This window comes from Patella vulgata, chromosome 9, assembly GCF_932274485.2.
Source record: "Patella vulgata chromosome 9, xgPatVulg1.2, whole genome shotgun sequence".
NCBI lineage: Eukaryota > Metazoa > Mollusca > Gastropoda > Patellidae > Patella > Patella vulgata.
The window spans coordinates 46,427,531-46,434,551 of NC_065887.2; the positions used below are offsets into that span (position 1 = coordinate 46,427,531).

Genomic DNA, 7,021 nt, shown 5'->3' on the forward strand with positions numbered 1-7,021 from the left:
ACCTACGTTCGAGCAGAAGTGCTCACTTACTTAGATTCCTACGTTCGAGTGTAAATGCTCTCTGACCTTCCTTCAAGGTTTTTGGACCACAGAGTACTGTTTTATTTTGTAGTACTGTTTTTGACCTCTTCTCCTTCAGGGATTTCAATATGGAATTATCATAGCCTCCCGATCTGTAATGCCTCTCTATGAAAACGTCCAAATGTTTCCATACAATGATCGGCTCCTAAATACAGATGGGAATAAGCTGGTCTGATTCCTAAAATATGTTTGACCAAAATAACCTATTTGGCACAAGGAACATTGGCAGAAAAGGTGTTGTATGGTCGTCTTGCTGATTGTGTGACTACGACTTACTGTCACTGGATCATCTACAATCCCCTCGTCCTTAAAACCTGTTACAAGTACATCCCTCAGAAACACTTCTTTTACCCAAGAGCTAAAATATGCTTACACTGAATCGTGTATCATATTTCACCTTTCATTATATCATATTTATAGAAGACGATTTGTTCTGTTTAAATTGCATTGGACATTCATGAAACTTGTCGCTGGTCTAACACATAGACTTTAGATCCTAAGGTCTGTCATTGAGTTAAGTGGTGTGACAGCATGCCGGTGACATGGTGTGGTGTTGTTTGTTCAACCTCATGGATATTCTCTTTTCCCACAAGTGTATTATTGAAGTGAAATTGTACCATATGTTTGTCCCAAAATGACCTAGTTTGTGTTGAGTGGACCTTAAACTCCATTTCTCTCTCTTAAGTCAAAATCACCCTTGCTAACGAATATATTAACTTTGTGATGATGTCCATAGATACAGTATGCATCACCATATTATGCTAGTCCCAAAATGACCTAGTTTGTGTCCAGTGGACTTTAAATCTCATTTTACTTTGTTCCTCTCATGTGTAAATCATCCTTGCTAACGACTAAATGGAATATATTAAATTTGTAAAGATGTCCACACATATACTTCATCTGGGGTATTGATAGACGGGACATTTTATCCTAATTTTTGGTGTTTTTAATATATTTCTCCTGTTTTTATTATGACTGTTCCGGTCATTTTTATTTTTTATTTTGTTAGTAGGAAGGTTGCTAGTTGTGGGTAACATTCAACTTCGGTCCTAGTCCCTGCAAAGAACGAGCTATAGTCTGTACTCAAATACATGTAATATAATTTGTTGAAGTCACTTGGTCAACTCGCAAACTATAATTAACAACCAATTTACTCTCTTGAAACTTTTTTGGTCATTAGCTGAATTTTAAATTCTAAAATTCAGTGTATAGCCTTATAACAACTTGAATTACGGTATATGTTAGTATTAACAAGAAACTGAAGAGAATGGCGCTGTCTTTTCACAGATTCGATTAAAGGCAAAAAGATAAGTATAATACTTTATCACTTCTTTACAATAATATTAAATTACATAAGATTTATGCGATTTTGTTATTTACTTAAAGATAGGTTCCCAGAAAAGTATTTATCAGGTGGTTATTTCCAATAAAAGTATGACAATTTTGGTATATATGGAAAGTAGAGGTATCCAATCTTACTAGAAAAATACTGGATTCCCCGAAAAATACTCATGAAGCGTATACAGGACAAAAATGTCAGGGTTCCCCATATCGACAGTCCGGCGATTAGGAATATCTGCACGCGTGACGTCAGAGGTTACACGCGGTGATTGAGCCCTTGATGTACATGTTGATAAACTTTATGAAGAGTTAGACGTACAACACTTTCTGAGATAAAAATCACGGAAAAAGACGCAGGCAGTGGATAATCCGAGAATTTAATTAGGTTTTTATATTTGTAATAAATAGTCAGCGATTAAAGACAACATCGTCTTGTGTATGCAATGCATTTACTATTTTAGTGTATACGTGTAGTCAGTGCCGGACTGGGGCCACCTGTCCACCTGTCCGTGACAGGTGGGCCTAAGCTCATTAAAAAAAAGTGGGCCTAAGCCTATAAACAAAAAAGAAAAAAGAGAAAGAAAGGAGAGGGGGGAGAAAAGAAAGAAAGAAGGAGCGGGCAGGACACAGGACTGGAGAAAGAAATGATTGGAAAAAAATGACTGACAAACAACACAAAAAAAGAAGTGTACTAGAATTCTCAAATTCATCTAATGATAGTGCTCTTAGGTCATTCTGTTATCTAATTGTACCAGGAAATCAAAAATTTGCCTTCTTCTGCTTTGGTCTGAAATGCTTGGAAAATGGGTTTGCGGTTGACAATTTTCAAACCTTTTCTGGGAGAAGAAGCCACCCAGACCCCCCTCGGACGTTTTCGCGCCTTTGGCACGCTCGTGACGCGCCGTCGGCGCGTACTTGTGTGGGTCTTGGTCAATGACCTGACAGAGTCCAGCAGTGCATGTAGTTAAGACCATGCCTTCCACTTTGGAATGGTGAATGACTCATGTCTTATGTGCCTTACTACTGGAATGACCCCTGTTAGCCCTGTACTGAAGTCAAAGGGCATTCCCGAACTTAGGGTACTTCCACTGAACTCAGTGGCATGTCTGGAATTTTATGCTTATTCTGATAGGCGACGGCCAAGGTTTGGATATCTTGAGAATTTTCACTTGGTTTCCGGCTCTGGGTACACCATATATTAAACCTTTCGATAGTTGGAGATTTCTGCAATGGTTTTGTGTAATATCATTAAGAATCGAATGATTTTTCAATGATCAATAAAGGATGGGCAGGGATGGATTTAATTTATTCTCTATGACATGAATGATACATTAAACCATGTAAAATAGACATGCGCATTCTTTTCTTTGTTTTGTAATCAATCGAATACCCACCAGAAATATTAGCCAATCACAGTGCAGGCTTGTATAGCGAACACATAGGTAGCTGATTCTTTACAGGTGATCTGAATTATGGAACGCCAAACTAACATAAAATCAATTCACTGCCAATGGGTCCCGTCAATTAAATGAATATTTGTAAATTTGTCGTTCCATACAGCTAGAGACGCCGATTCGAACAACCCAGTCGCCTGGTAACCGTGGTGAGTACTTTTCAGATACAAACTTTAGAAAGCAAACATCCCCCAACCGTCCTTCAATTTGAAATTGAGCGGCCAAGTGAAAGCATCTATTCACATTAGCCAAATATAGGATACGTCTCTCATCTCAAACAGGTTAGTAAACTTTTAATTTTCATTTTAAAATTTTATTCAGATAGGCTGGTATATTAACAGGTCCATAGAACAGTAGAACTTTAAACCCCCATTTAAACAGTCGATCAATATTTGTACGTGACAGAAGTAGGGTATGTCGAACCGAGTGGGTTTTCTCTTAGTCATTCGGTTTCTTTCCATTGGTAAAGACACGTACGTTCAGATAGGCTGGTATATTATTAACAAGTCGACAGAACAGTAGGACTTTAAACCCTCCATTTAAACAGTCGATTAATATTTTTACGTGACAGGAGTAGGGTATGTCCTTCGTTTTTTTCCATTGCTAAAGACACCTACGTACAATATACCACATGTTAGTCCCGAAATTACCTAGTTCGTGTTGAGTAGACGTTAAAATAGTGTCGTGTTTTATTTGCATTAAACTGGACCTACAAAATGGCGCAAAATTCTTCATTGTATTACCAATAGCATATGCGCAGTATGTTAGTCTCATAATTGTCTCTGGTTTTTTTTTTATCAAGCAACAGTTTCTCAATGTAGAATTTGAATACCCGGAAAGGAATAGTGTGAGACGGCCTAGGTTTACAAACTATATGCATTGTTCATTATTAAAGGGGAAGTGTCAGCGTTCACCAGGTATACAAATCAAGGGACAAAATGTGAAGAATTTTCTGATTTATAGCCCACCTCACATGAATAATGAAAGTTTGTATTTCTTTGGCATAGCATCATAAAATTTTAGATTGTCGAATAGGCCAAGGTTAGAGTCTTTCACGCAGAGTTAACCAGTTTATTTACTTTCATATTTCTATTACATATTACAGACATATCTCCTGTTATCGGTCGGACGATGGCGGCGTGGTAGTTCTTCTTTGGGTAAGCTACCTTTTACTTTTAAATAAACGATCTTCACCATATTACAATATTTTCGTCAAACTACATAGAATAGTTTCCGTCCTATATCGGACTAATATGACCTATGAGACAGGGGTAGTCCAATGTTACGGACATATTCGTATGTGTAATCCTTCAACACCAATGAATTTGTCAATCGATGCGCATATTGATTTGAGTTTAGGAAAAAAGAGTTAACATTAATTTAATTCATGTTTTTTTTTTTATTTTCAGATTGCACTAAAGGAGACAAGAAGTTTATGGTATCATAGAGAGGTCCACACACGTTATTATTTATCTTATACTGGGTCTGTCTTTATATTCTGGCTGGTTGATGTGTATAAGCTTGGCTTGTGCACCAGATTCCTTTGTAAATATCATGTGAAGTTTTCCATGATGTATTAATAGGTTTTTTTTGGTTGAAAGTTGTAGACATGGGGAGTAATTAAATTGGGATATATTAATATGGCATCAATCAACTAATCCCACATCTCCTTTAGGCAACTAATATTTTCTTTTTGGGGTTCTTCTTTTGTTTGTTTTTTTTTGCATGTTTTTCACTGCATTTGCTTAAGTAAGGGGTGCTATATTTAATATATTCTGATATTTGGTTTATCTTAGATTTTTAATGCCCTTAATGTATATTGCAAATTTCTCATGAGAGTCCAGTAAAGATAATCTTGTATAACGTGTTTCTATGATAAACTTAGATGTATTGTTGATAGTGGGGTCTAGAGAGTTTACGGATACAGGTGAGTTATGCATCACCACTTTATAGATTTTAATATTTTTTGGTATGACAATAGACAAATGTAAAACGTGCTGTCTTTTTTATTAGTCCATAAACTGATTGCATTTTACAGGATTTTTATTGTAAGTTTGATGAAAAAAATAAATAAAGGGTCCAGAAAGATCTAACTAAACATAAATATAATTTTTTTCTTAAAAAATAGTGACGGCGCCGGTTAAAGTACATAAACTGAGATTAGATGTACAATACTTAATAATCCTTCACTAATTTACAGGATCGTGGGGATATGTTTGTAAGGGACGTATGAAGACGGTGATAGTTGTGGATGAGCAGGACACACAGCATATTATACATGGAGGTATTATTGTACAGACAATTGTTATGCAATCGATGAGGTAAGCATTAATATCAATATTTTCTGTATTTCTAAAACAAAGTCGGAAGTGTTATTACTGTAATACAAAATTTCAAACATTATTTATGAGTTTTATTTAGAACATAAAATGTCGTTTAATGTAACACGATGAACCGAAATAGTAGTGGTTATTCATAGGAATTTCACGAATGAGGGTAGCTGATTGTGTTAGACCATTCCATTTCACTTCTTATCTGGAGTTCAAATATATATTTATACGTCTCGAATAATTCACTGTTTTCCTTATTTTAAAACATTAAAAAAAATATACATACTTGTTAATTACAACTTCTCTAGTTCATGTAGGCAACAAGTTTGTCCTTGGCTGTTGATATATAATGGTATATTTTACAGGACCACAACAATGTTAAGACGCCGAATGATCAATATGACGATTACCACTGGTATAGGAGAACAGACAGGGTAGGTATTAATACCAAACTTTACTTATTTCTAAATTATCCCTAAAATTTATAAATACATGTAATTCAAATTAAACTCCATGTGATATGCTTAATTACATAATATGATGGCCATTGAATCAAATTATACATATTGACTGTTGAGACATTCCTGGAAATAGAACTTACGCCTTCAAAACTGTGACATTTCAACAACGTATCACTTGGTCATCTTAAAGTTGCAATTTCATATTTTTGAGTTATATTTTTAAAATCTATTAAAATAAAGCCTGAAAATAGATGGTATCTATAAACAGTCCTACCTTGTTAAAGAATAGTCCTATTAATTCTATAGGGGCCACGGTGGCTAGGTGGTTAAGACGCTGGCTCGCTAGCCTGGAGGTCGGGTGTTCGATCCCTGCATTGGCCGAGAAAGTTCATTTGGATTTTCCGACGTGTTTTCCCCTTATCAGAACGGAGGGCCTGACAAGGACAGCTGTCTAGTCCTTCGGATGAGACGAAAAACCGAGGTCCCGTGCATACATTAGAATGCACGTAAAAGATCCCTTGGCAGTTGGAATTCGATATAAGAGTAGGCGATAGTGCCGCTGCCCGGGCACAATTTCCCACATAGCACACTGTATGGCGTATGCCCGTCTTCATTAGCCCAGTATAGGAGTAGGACGTTAAACCCCATTTTATTTCTATTAATCATATAATTCACTATTGCCAGTTGAGAAATTGGCAAAAATATCATTTTCATCTTCAAATTCAAACATTTGAAGATAACTACTCCATGGTGGAGAATAGAAAACAAGGGAGGTAATTGTGTTATTATTTCCGGTGTAAATGAGTTTAAAGTGTGAGAATGACACCTATGATCGTTTAATAGTGAGTTGACAACCTATTGAGCAAAGGACATAGAAATAATTATGTTTTGACTTTCTTAGAAAATATGAAATTGTAACTTTAAGTGTTGAATAGTGGTTCTTAGATGAATTTACTGTATCGGTTTACTTTGAACAAATCATACTTCAGCTGCAAGCTGAGATTTTCTAGTCGCAAAACAATACAGCATGAAGTTAGGAAACGTTCGTTCGTAGTTTTTGAAAACGTTTCAGATTTACTGAAATATTAATCCTGTTGTACAGATGGGCAAATTTTCAACTACGTCCTTTTTTTAAACGATATTATTCATATGGACAATTTAATTGTCATAGTTTACCTTTTTTTCCAGCTGTGATTTGGATGGATGTCAAGCGGCAGTTTATGGTACCGGGAACTCGACTGGGAAATGGAAGTTGCATAGGGAAATTCTAGATTGGCAATAACAGGTTTATGTTTTTTCTGTATGTATTGTATATATACTATTCAAAAAAAGTAGGGGATATTTGATTTTTAAG

The 7,021-nt window shown here is 35.8% G+C and overlaps 1 long non-coding RNA gene across 3 annotated transcripts; it reads left to right on the forward strand.

Annotated features, from left to right (window-relative positions):
* Positions 1 to 728: 728 nt before the first annotated feature.
* LOC130014343 (uncharacterized) lies at positions 729 to 7,021 on the forward strand. Of its 3 annotated transcripts, none has more exons than XR_008789306.1 (6): positions 729 to 3,157; positions 3,982 to 4,033; positions 4,286 to 4,803; positions 5,077 to 5,197; positions 5,572 to 5,640; positions 6,856 to 7,021. It is a non-coding gene; the product is annotated as an uncharacterized LOC130014343 (long non-coding RNA). The 3 variants fall into 3 exon arrangements; XR_008789307.1 differs by having other exon boundaries at positions 729 to 3,025; XR_008789305.1 differs by lacking the exon at positions 729 to 3,157 and having other exon boundaries at positions 3,223 to 4,033; positions 6,856 to 7,020.